The 11,773-nt window shown below is 36.5% G+C and overlaps 1 long non-coding RNA gene across 1 annotated transcript; it reads left to right on the top strand.

The window, feature by feature from the left end:
* Nucleotides 1-6,252: 6,252 nt before the first annotated feature.
* Nucleotides 6,253-11,470, top strand: LOC106013860. The gene is made up of 4 exons (XR_001185457.2): nt 6,253-7,070; nt 7,623-7,811; nt 10,338-10,462; nt 11,232-11,470. It is a non-coding gene; the product is annotated as an uncharacterized LOC106013860 (long non-coding RNA).
* The last annotated feature ends 303 nt before the right edge of the window (nt 11,471-11,773 follow it).

Consider the following 11,773-nt stretch of genomic DNA (forward strand, 5'->3'; position numbering starts at 1 on the left):
GATCCTGGTCTCTTTAGAGACAATAGACCACACCAGACCACGATCCTGGTCTCTCTAGACTCACAGGCTAGATCTAGACAGACCAGGATCCTGGTCTCTCTAGCCTCTTCCTAAAAATAATATACACACTACAAAACGGATAGGTCCAAAACAGAAAACTAGAAATCATGCATCCGTCGAACTGTGCCTGCGGTCCTGTTTTCTCTTCTTCTTTATCTTTGTAAAATATCCCTGGAACTACGGATCCCTCAAACTACCGAGGCCGGTCCTGACGAATTCGAGCTATTACCCTGGTCACCAACATGGCTTCTAGATCTAGAGTCTAGATCTAGATCTTGGCCTGTTGGCGCGGTTCCAAGTCCAAGAAAATTCATGAAGCTATAGACTATAATGGCGCTTGGAAATTAAAGTAATGTTTGATTACGAAATTATTATAAATAAAATGAAAAAATAAAATGCGAAAATTAATCACAAGCGCGCAATGTTTAAAAGGGAAATAACAATGAAATTGAACAGAGAGACATGGGCATTAGTTCCCTTAGATCGGACTAGCTACGCATCCTTCCTTGTGTAAACATCCACGTCATTATTCAATGTGTATCAAAGATATATAAATAGGACTAGAGATCTCAGTTGTGACGTCATGGGTGTCAAGCTTGAGGGGCGCGCCGCCATTCCAGAGAGGAATAAAAGGCCAGTTGGTGCACAGAATATTGATATTCTACGAAGTCTTTTGATGTTGATTTCTTTTTCATGTGATTTGTCTATCGCTAAAATATACTCATAGGTATTTTTGTGATTGTTTACTCTTAAATAAACTAGACAATCTTCAAATAGTCCAAACACGGTCTTTTACACATTGAAACTACATGGGTGAGTAGAATTCAGAAAAATGAATGAGATGGACTTCATAATCACTTGTTAAAATGAAAAACATAATTTTATCGAAATCTTTTGCTGTGCGTCGCCCAAACAGTATCTAGATTTAGCACCGCTGACCACAACAAGGCACTCGTATCGGCCCTCTGGAATCAGGAATGTGACTGATAAGCAGGAGGTAATTCACAATACAAAATAAGTTTATGAGTTATTCATTTTCTAAAATAATATTTCAGGCATGATAAATACTGACAAATATGTGTGCTTTTACCCCAACGATACAAATTCAGCTTTTGTATTTCAAAGAAAACGTGAACTGGTACCCTCATCAGCCTAAGCTCATTGATGAGCACACATAAATAAATTAAATAATGCCATCGTTATTTGTATAAGCATCTATGCTAGTGTAGATCTTTGCGTAGACACCCTGGGCTCGGGATAAAATTTAGGGATCATTTACATCTTTTTTACATAATTTGTCTAGCTGTTTTCTTTCTTTCTTTTTTTGTGTTCCTCCATTAGACACAAATTTCTTCTCTTCAGTTATATATATAGTTCTCTCCTCGTTTAATTTTGCCTAAAGTTTGAACATTTGCAGCATTATATTATGAAGCAGAATTTGTTATCTTTAAAACCTTTTGCATCCCTCAGCACATTAATTATATTTACTCTCTACATGGCTCGTAACCTATCGCGTCGATCTACACAAAGAGCGTGCCAAATCATGAGAAAAAGAAAAACCGCGTCACAAACAGTAGCCTACAATGTTCTTGTTCTGGCCTCCCTTCAACACAGTGGTCCTTTTTCTTTTTTCTTTGAACCAGTTCATCAGTTCATTCTACAACTTCGTTTAAGTTGTTAGGTCTACATCTAGATCTAGACTCTAGATCTAGATCTAGATTTTCCTTGGACTTGTTTGCTTATACATAGGCTAGACATCAAGGCTATAGGCCTAGTCTAGATCTATAGGGAGTCATTCAGATCCATAGATGTACACTATAGGTTTAAAAGGAGGTAACTCTATGGTCAGATCTAGATTTATTTGAATACTCCCAAACTTCCTGGCGCCCAAATTTGAACTTGAGCGTTTTTTGGGCTCAGCTGCATGGCAGGCGGGCGACAGCACCTCATTTCAGCCTTGTCTAGATCTTGAATCTAGATAGATCTAGATCGATCCATGCAAGTTCAAACAGTGCTAATGATGACAGACCTACTATAGTAGGGTAGCCCGTAGGTAGTATAGAGAAACGAGCTTTGACGAGTTTTCCTAACATTTTGAATGATTTTGCCATCCGTTTAATAATAATAATAATAATAATAATAATAATAATAATAATAATAATAATAATAATAATAGTAATAATAATAATAATAATAATAATAATAATAATAATAATAATAATAATTAAAAATTAAAAAATTATAATAATAATAATCATCATCATCATCATCATAATAATAATAATAATAATAATAATAATAATAATAATAATAATAATAATATAAAAAAAATAAAAATAATAATATAGATCTAGATCTAGATCTAGATCTAGATCTAGATCTAGAGGATCTAGATTTAGAATCTAGATCTAGAATCTAGATCTAGATCTAGATCTAGCATTTATATAGCGCAATTCCAAAAAATTAGCTCAATGCGCTTTGCATTTGAATCCCCGTTTGACAGAGTGTACCTTAGCTCCTTAGTGATTCCATAGCAACGGGAAGCATTTTCCTTCGTAAGTCCTTGTCAACTTCCTCATGATATGTGTGGTATATAATAAAATGTCACCAAAAGCATTTAGATCTAGGCCTACTTTGTGTTTTGGTTTAAAATTCCCATCTTCTCTGAGGAAGTTATTTTTTATCTCTAGAAAATCTAGATCTAGAATCTAGATCTTCTAGATAGATCTAGATCTAGGTCTAGAGCTAGATATCTAGATCTAGAGATCTAAATCCCAATCATATTATTATTAGCCCAGATCTATTGTCCCGCTCACTGAAGAGAGGGCACCCAGTTCATGTTTGTTTACTTTGAAATTAGATCTAGATCTAGATTCTAGATACAATATACAAAAGCAGAATTTTTGGCGCTTTTTCGGTTGTTCCCACCACGCAATTGTTATTCGCGGGTTTAGGCCCCAAGAGTAGGGGGGTTTCAGGGGGGCTTCCCCCTAACCTAATATAAATAAGGTGGGGGGGTTTCAGGGGGGCATGCCCCCCCTGAATTTTATCACAATTTAATGTTTTGCAATTGTTAGGTTTGAATCAAACGTGTATAGATCTAGATCTAGAATCTAGATGTAGATGTAGATCTAGATTATATCTAGATATCTAGGCCAGGCTCAAATAAGGGGGGTGGGAACTACCGAAAAAGCACCAACTTGTTTTGTATTGTGAATTATCTACTTCTGTCAATATAATATTAGATCTAGATCTAGATTGTGTTTTTTTAAAGGGAATATTATTTTTTCCGTGCGTAGTTCCGGCACGATGTGTATCTACATCATTGATCTTTGCGTACACATTATATCTTTACTATTAAAAAATTTTTTTTTTCTTTTTTCTTTTTTCTTTTCTTTTCTTTTTTTCGTCATCATCTTTTGTGTAAACACCATGTATTAGTTTCGGTTTTTCTTTGAAATACAAAAGGTGGATTTGTATCGTTTCGCTAAAAGTAAAAGCACGTGTGTTTAGCAAAGCAGCAATTATCTCTCCTAAAATATTTTTTGGAGAATGAATGGCATATTAACTTGTTTTGCTCTGAGAATTACCTTCTCCTAACTGTATAACATGATATGTTTTTTTTAATGGAATATTATTTTTTTCGGGCGTATTTCCGGCTAAAGCAAAGATGTTATACTAATTAGTACCCCATTTCGCAGAAGTGCTGTCACCCATGTGTAAACGGAAGTAATGCCACACACTCTGAGACACAGAGCTTCAAGCGCGGATAAACAGACGAATTAGTAGCATACTTTTTGAGACAGAATGGTGGTGTTTAGAATACTAGAGCTAGTGGGAAGCAGGATGGGGTTCAGAGATTGTACATGTAAATGGGGGCCTGCCGGCAATCCCAACAAGAGTAAGAAATTACCCATGTCTGACATGTGGAACGTCATGCTGTGAGCTATTAGGCTATAATCTTTGGATATTAATTAAAGTAAGGGAAGATAACCCTAAAAACTCACCCCCCCTTCAGTATTTTTCATGGTTACCTCTCTTTGACCGTATTTTCAGTATTATTGTATAAATTTCGTACATAATTTTTCCCACACAACTGTTTTGATGTGCCAGATGGATAGAGCTCGCTTTTCTGAGAAATTTGATACCAAAATTACCAATATTACTTCATTTTTCGGCCAGTTACAGATGTTCAAAGTTCGGTAATACTTGTTGTGGCCTAGAAGAATGTCTAGAATCTAGATATCTAGATCTAGATCTAGATTTAAATCTAATCTTAATTTTTGCTGACAAGCCTCACTGTGTTTGGTACCTCAGTGACTACCTGCTGATCCAGAACAAGATATCTAGATCTAGGGGCACTTCTGTACAATTGCGGTCCCGTTTGTTTACATGACCATTGTGGAAGTGAATCTAGATCTATAGATCCCGATAGAATCTAGATCTAAATCTAGATTAGATCTAGTAATCAAGATTCCACTGCCCACAGACAAAATTGTACGCTTTTAGTAGGCTACAGTTGTAATGGAACGTTTGTTCACGGCACAGAATTCTACAATTTTTCTGTTATCACAGTGTAGAATTCTGTGGTTTAGGGTGAACGCAAAATTTGGTGAACGCGCACCGGGTGAGAATAGCCACAAGACTCGCCTGCACTATTCTCACTCCGGGTGAGAATAGAGGTGGCCTTTTCAATATGTCCCACTTTCGAAACCTGACAGCGGCAGAAATTCAAAGTTTTCTTTTCTAAAATGTTCTCCTTTCACCTCTTTTAAGCTGCTCTCTAATCATGTTCTGTCTTCTGATTCCGTCTTCACATTTTACTCCCCTTCCCCCTCCTTTGGGCTCCTGACTCTTTTTGTTGCCTTTCTACTGCTACTTCTTCGCTCCTTCGTACTGCGCTGTCTTTCAGCCACACGTCGCATCTAACACCCAGTCGTGTCGGATAAGGGCGAAAAATCTCAAAGGTCCCGTTTTTAAGTTACACACATTAGAGATCCTTTGATGGTCCAAAATCGATAAGAGTAGGCTTCGGCCGCCACCTGGGCAAAATTGTAAAATAATTCCTCCACAACTGAAAATGTTTAGATCTAATGTATCCCACATGCACATATTCACCTTAATGCACTTGCAATTGTGTGCCGTAAAACACTTATCAATTTATATATTTGTAAAAATGTAACTGTTTGGACATCAAATTTGTAGATATGAAGAAAATCAATCATGGTTTTTCATATTGACATCTGTAACGTACCCTTGGTTGAATTAAAAAAAAATTAAAGTTTTGTTGAAACCAGTTGAAAGATGACCTATGTTAAACAGCCCTTTAAATGGGCCCTCTTTTTTTAGACTCCCGTTACTATCTCTCTATTTCAATAATGATGCTAGATTAAATGTGTTAAATTTGTTGAAATAGATTTATGCAATAAAAAAACTGATGATGGTTACCTAACGTATCTATGACATGGTTTTTATTGTTTCATTACAGTGGGGAGATATTTGCTCACAAGACAAACGTGTGTGCCTCAGTGACAGAGACCTGGTCTATCTCCTGGACAGGAGGAGAGATCAATGGTCAACCAGAAACTGGAGGAGGGTGAGGAACCGGAGAACAAAATGTTACTGAAACAACAGACTTTAGCGAAACATAGAGGGAAAAGAAGACAAACTTACGTGGTGTCTGCTGAAACCAAACACAGTTCATCCGATAATCATATGGCGGTAAACCAAAATAAAATGATATCTCTGATTTTTTTTCTTCGGTTGAAGCCACCTGTACTCATCACTACGAATGACAAAGTAGAGAGAGCTATTTTATGAGCTGTTATGCTGATGGCGAAGGACGTTCTAAACTGTCCAATAAGATGTTATATGTGTGATCGATCAGGGGGAACTAGGCTCCTTGAAAACCTGTCTTCCTGTCATTGCCACATTGTTGGTGTTTGTTTATTCTCATGTTTTTGCTATGATAATAGATTGATATAGTTGATGAAACATACAGTTCAATAAACCTATCCGTACGTCGTGTTTTACTTTCACGACGTGGGGAACTCTGAGCCACCACTTTCAAAAGAGGTAATTTACTCTTTAATCAGAATAGCAGTCTGTCAAAATGATTTTTGGAAAAATACTAAAAGTTTCAAAGTGACCTTGGTACTAAAAGTATTCTAAAAATGTGAAGAATACAACCCCGTGGGAACTAAATGACCCCAGGGTGTATGGATAGGGTTAAGGCTCATTGAGAAAATTGACTTCAGACGGATGTCTCTATAAAAACTGATAAAATTAGGAGCTTACTTTTGATTATTTCTGATGTGAGGAAATTGTATTCTCTGTCCCCAGCTATTTCCATAGAATCTGTACTTTCTACCTGTGCTGAAAGTGGCTTGAAAGAGCACCAAAACTGGTCCCTCACATCGGTGGATCAACTGTCTGTTGCTATGGAGAGAAGCTTTCTACCTAAAACATCCACTTTTTCTTATTTGAACATTCCAAAGTAAACCATGGTCTTGTTCTTGTTTAGTGTGTGTTTGTGTGTGTGTACTTAATCATAGTGTGTGTGTTTTATGTGTAAATCAAATAATGAGAACATGGTCTTGTTCTTGTCCAGTGTATGTTTGTGTGTGTGCACTTAATTATACTGTGTGTGTGTGTTTGTGTGTAAAGCAATAAATTAATAATGAGAACAAAGACAATTGATTGATTGTAGTTGTGTCTGTTACCATAGCAAGCTGTTGACTGTGAATTTATTGAATACATAAAAATGTATATATGGAAGGTTTGGAGGGGGGGTTACTTGGCCAGTGCCCACTATCTTGACCCACCTTGTGGGTAGAGTCTGTTTCTTGTTTTGAAAAGTTGGCAGCTTTGTAAATGGAGAGTTGTGACTGCGATGTGTGTCCTTTAAATCATCCTTCTTTTTGCAATTTTTGTTCTTTCTTGAAACAGAATTCCTGCTTGCCCAGCCACTGGAGGTGAGGGTGTTTCTGAAAACTTGCACAACAGGCGTGGTAAGGAAGTGAAATTTCTTTTTGTGCCATTTGGAAAAAGGTTAAAGGGATGTAATCCATAAAACTATTTCAATCAGGATTGGGATAATATTGTTTATGTTCCTTTCATATGTTGTGTCCATCTTCTCATCTGTGACCAGTCACACAATGTTCTTGTTCTGGCCTCCCTTCAACACCGTGGTCCAATGGTTGACTTTTCTTTATTATCTACTTCTACACCTATGTTGACTCATCTCATACATTACCGACGTCCGTGCTCTCATGATCCTGTTCTTTGCCGCAGATTCTATCTATTCTATCATGCCACCTTGTGAACTAGTTTTAGCTGATACCATCAAAGGTTCTCTATAATACACGATCTTTGGTAGCGTTCCACAATGATTTTTAACATACATTTAGTGGCCTTAGAGAACCACTGATATGTCACCCCGTTCTTTTGCTTTTTCAAGATCCTCTGGTTGCCTGTGTACATTAATCGGGGTTGAGCGCTATATAAATGTTATTTATTATTTATTATTATTACGTACTTGCTTCATTTTTATTTTGCCTCAGATCCCAACAGTCGTCCGTACCTGAGTGCCATGGAAGTCTTGCCCTTCCTTGAGATACAGCCATAGTTCTCTCCCCTGATCATAGAATACGAAGCTTTCATCGACAAAGACATCTTGACGGTTCGGATCCAGGCAAGGTCTAAGCTCTGTGGCGCCATCGGTAGCTGGATAACACAGTGGACAGCAAACAGTAAGTCCAGGTTTTGTCTTGTGGACAAGTCAACATTTCTCTCTGACAAATTAAAGATTGATTGTAATGATTGTAAATGTTTTACACCCCCATCAACACTTTTTAGGTCAGTCAGGTTGTCAGGGCCAACCCAGGTTGAGAGGGATACATTTTTAGACAATTACCCTCGAAGTTAAGATTTTTTCAACCTGTTGGTCTTGGCCTCTGCCTTTTTTCCCCCATCAATTATTCAGGTCAAGGCGAGGTATTTGAGACCTATCATTGTGACAGCATTTGTGTTGAAAAGCTACTCTTGTTTTTTTTGGTTTCATTTTTTAAAATAAGTTTTGATGAAGCATCATAGCGGAAACGGCTTTTCTATCACTTATGGGACACGTTTTCTTTGATGTAAGCCGAAAGAGGGTTAAAAAAAACTAGGGGATTAACATACACCTAATTTTAAAACATTTAAAAGTAGACACATATTCCTCAACACTACACTCAACCATTCGCCTAAGAAATGCGATTCTACAGACTGGGTGAGTAATTTTCGAGACTCGCGTGGAGACGTCTAGACTACAGGGAGATGTAGTCAACAAGCTTACACTGAAATGTGGGGGCAGGGTGGTGTCGCTGTAACAAAATGAGCAATTTGTAGGCAAGGCTACTGTAAGTCATCTACTTTAGTGATCCTGTGTATGCATCGAAAGAGCGGTTTTTAATATAGATCTAGGGCCCAAAGATAAATTTTTGTTTAATTAAGGGGTCAAGAATTTAAAAAAAAATTTTTTTACTTCTTCCCAACAACTCCTAACAGTAGAAATGTAAATCTTTAGCAATCCAGTTATGGAAGAAAAGATTGTAAGATTGTAATAGTGCCGTTATGACATGAAGGACATTCCTTCTGCAGATGCACTGATCATTGTCAAACATGGACGGATGAACGATTTTTATTATTATTGTTACTTTAACTCATTCGCAACGTATTATTTTCGGCTTGTGGACGAATTCTTTTCGGGAGGGCGAAATGAGATGATGACTAGTGCGCAGTTCACAGGTCTTTGGGGCCATAAATTCAAATAAATATCAACATATTATATACCAACATTTTCAGTATGGTTTGTAGAATACACCTGCATTATTTATTTGCGTATTTTTCAACTTTTGTTCCTGTAAGAGGCGATTATGCAACACAATTGTGATTGGATGCGGATAAAATTGGAAAATAAAAAATTTATAATCTCAGGTGAAACTAAAAAAACATGTTTGCACCTAGTCAAATGATACCTCAAAATAACCATAACTGTATATAGAACAGGAAAATATTGAAAAATGTGCAGTTATTTTCATACATTCCATTATATTTGTACATTTGGATCATAACATCCGATATTGAAAAAAAATAATTTTTAAAATAATTTTGAAAAAAGGATCACAAACAGAAAAAAATACGCGTAACTTATATGGAATTATTCAGAATTGCACTTGGAATAAACCTATACATGTCTTGAGTGGTACTTTTTGATTAATTTTACCCAAAAGTAGTGATTTTGGGGAGAAAAAAATATTTTGACTATTTAGATCTAGGCCTAGATCTAGCACTCAAAAATATTGATTTCTCAATTACAGTGCACCGGCAATTTGCGTCCAATAGTATCAATTTTATAAAGAAGAGTCCTACACTTCTTTAGTGAGCAAAATAATTATACATTTTGTTGTGTAAAAGTACTAAGACTGGTGTCTGGGCTATAATTTGGGCTTCGCGAAATAACAAAGTCGAATAAACTACGAAATCATGTTTCAAAACTGAATCAAAACTTCAGATTTTCGGTGGAAACGCTTGACCCGGAAGTCAACATTATATTATGACCTTTATTTTAACATGGATAAGTGGATTGGAATAGAAACCAAGCTAAAATTGAACGTCGGTTCTCGAGCCGGCGGCGGCGGCTTAACGTACTGACGGCACTTGAGCCGCGCCTCCCCCCACGGCTCGGCGTAGCGAATGAGTTAAATTTTTAAAATTGTTATTATTAGTTTTATTGCCATTATTATTGTTATTATTGTTATTTTTATCATTTTTATTATCAGTATCATTACAGAGTAACACGGATAGCTCGAATTCGTCAGGACCGGCCTCTGTAGTTTGAGGGATCCGTAGTTCCAGGGATATCTTACAAAGATAAAGAAGAAGAAGAAAAAATGGGAATGCGTGCACAGTTCAACGAATGCATGATTTTGAATCTTCTGTGCTCGACCTATCCATGTTATAGTTTATATTATTATTATTATTTGTATTGTGATTAGTAGTAGTATTATTAGTATTGTAATTGTTATTATTATGATCGTCACTATCAGAATCATTATTATTACTATTATTATTGTTTTTATTATTATTATAATTATTATTATTATTATCATTATTATTATTTGTATTATTATCAATTTCATATTTGTTTATAGTATAGGCTAAATAAAAAATTACTAAGATGTGAATTTGTTGAGAGAAAGAAAGAAAAGAAGAGGATTGTCATTTGTCATCCCCAGCAGTGTTCCCTGCTGTACGTGAGAGACAATCCCTGTGGTCTGAGGCCAGTCAAGCCAGTGCCAATATAGAGTCAGTATCTCACTGACCGCTCCTCTACCTGTGTGTGGGAAGAAAACTGTGTTTGGTGAGAATGTAAAAAAAATGTCACTGAAAATATCATCGGTGTACATTTCTTGTGAGAATTTTCAGGTTTCAAATTACAACTATAGTTGAACCTGCCTCAATGGCCACCTGTCTAAGACAATCACCTGTACAAACGGCCACTTCCCACTTCCTCCTTTGTGTTTTCCTGAATTATAATAACACCTGTGCTAGACAACCATCTGTCTAAAACAATCACTTTTCTCCTCAATAATGGGTGGCTGTCTTGGACAATTTCCACTCTACTTTGTGATTTCTCTGGCACCCCAGTCTCTTGTAGATTCAGCACTTTATTCATTGGTACAGATTGCAATTTGTTCTTGAACTTCAAATGTTTTTTTGTGTGGATTAAACAAGGAACAATTCTAGAAGATAATGTTGCCATTTGTATATGACATCAGTATGATCTTATTTAACTTATGGTATCTGGGAGCTGTTGAAAAATTTTGAATAAACTCTTGTCCCATTTTTAATCCACGGAGCAATGATATACTTCTAGTTTTAACTATCTGGCAACAAATATTTTATGTTGTGCCTGTCAGGCTTTCAGTTTTAGAGTTTTAGTTGTACTGTCCTTGAGTTATAGCCCTTGTCACATGGATCTATAAATGTTGTAGTTCTTGGAAATCTGAAGCCTAAGTCCTGTATCACTTCATAATGAATCAAAAAGTTTTTATTTTACACGTGTTATTTTATGTACCGGTTGTTGCAATCCGTACCAAAACATTTTCTCTTTTTCTTTCCACTGACAGATGTCTTCAGAACGTCAGAACCTGACAGAAATGTTCAACTATCTGTCCGGAGAACATTCACAACGCTACCATGTTGAAGGGGACATCAGTGCTGCTTACTCAGAGATGGTCATCATCAGGATCTGTCGGTAGATTTGACTGGACAAAAGATGAAGCAGACATAGAGATGTGGATAACTGAGTGGATCAGAAAAACCCCTCATGTCTAGCTCATCCCGAATATTCCCCACTATTTTTTAAGCTCATCCCCAGTATTTTCTAGCTCTTCCGTAATATTTTCTAGCCCATCCCCAGTATTTTCTAGCTCATCCCTAATAATTTTAGCTTATCTCCAGTATTTTCAAGGTTATCCCTAATATTTTCTAGATCATCCTGGATATTCCCCATTATTTTCTAGCACATTCCTAATATTTTCTAGCTCATCCCCGAAATTTTTTAGCTCATCCCTAATATTTTCTCGTTCATCACCAGTAGTTTCTAGCTCATCCCTAATATTTTCCAGCGTGTCCCCAGTATTTTCTCGCTCTTCTCTAATAATTTCTA

Source organism: Aplysia californica, unplaced genomic scaffold, assembly GCF_000002075.1.
Source record: "Aplysia californica isolate F4 #8 unplaced genomic scaffold, AplCal3.0 scaffold01372, whole genome shotgun sequence".
NCBI classification, from domain to species: Eukaryota; Metazoa; Mollusca; class Gastropoda; order Aplysiida; family Aplysiidae; genus Aplysia; species Aplysia californica.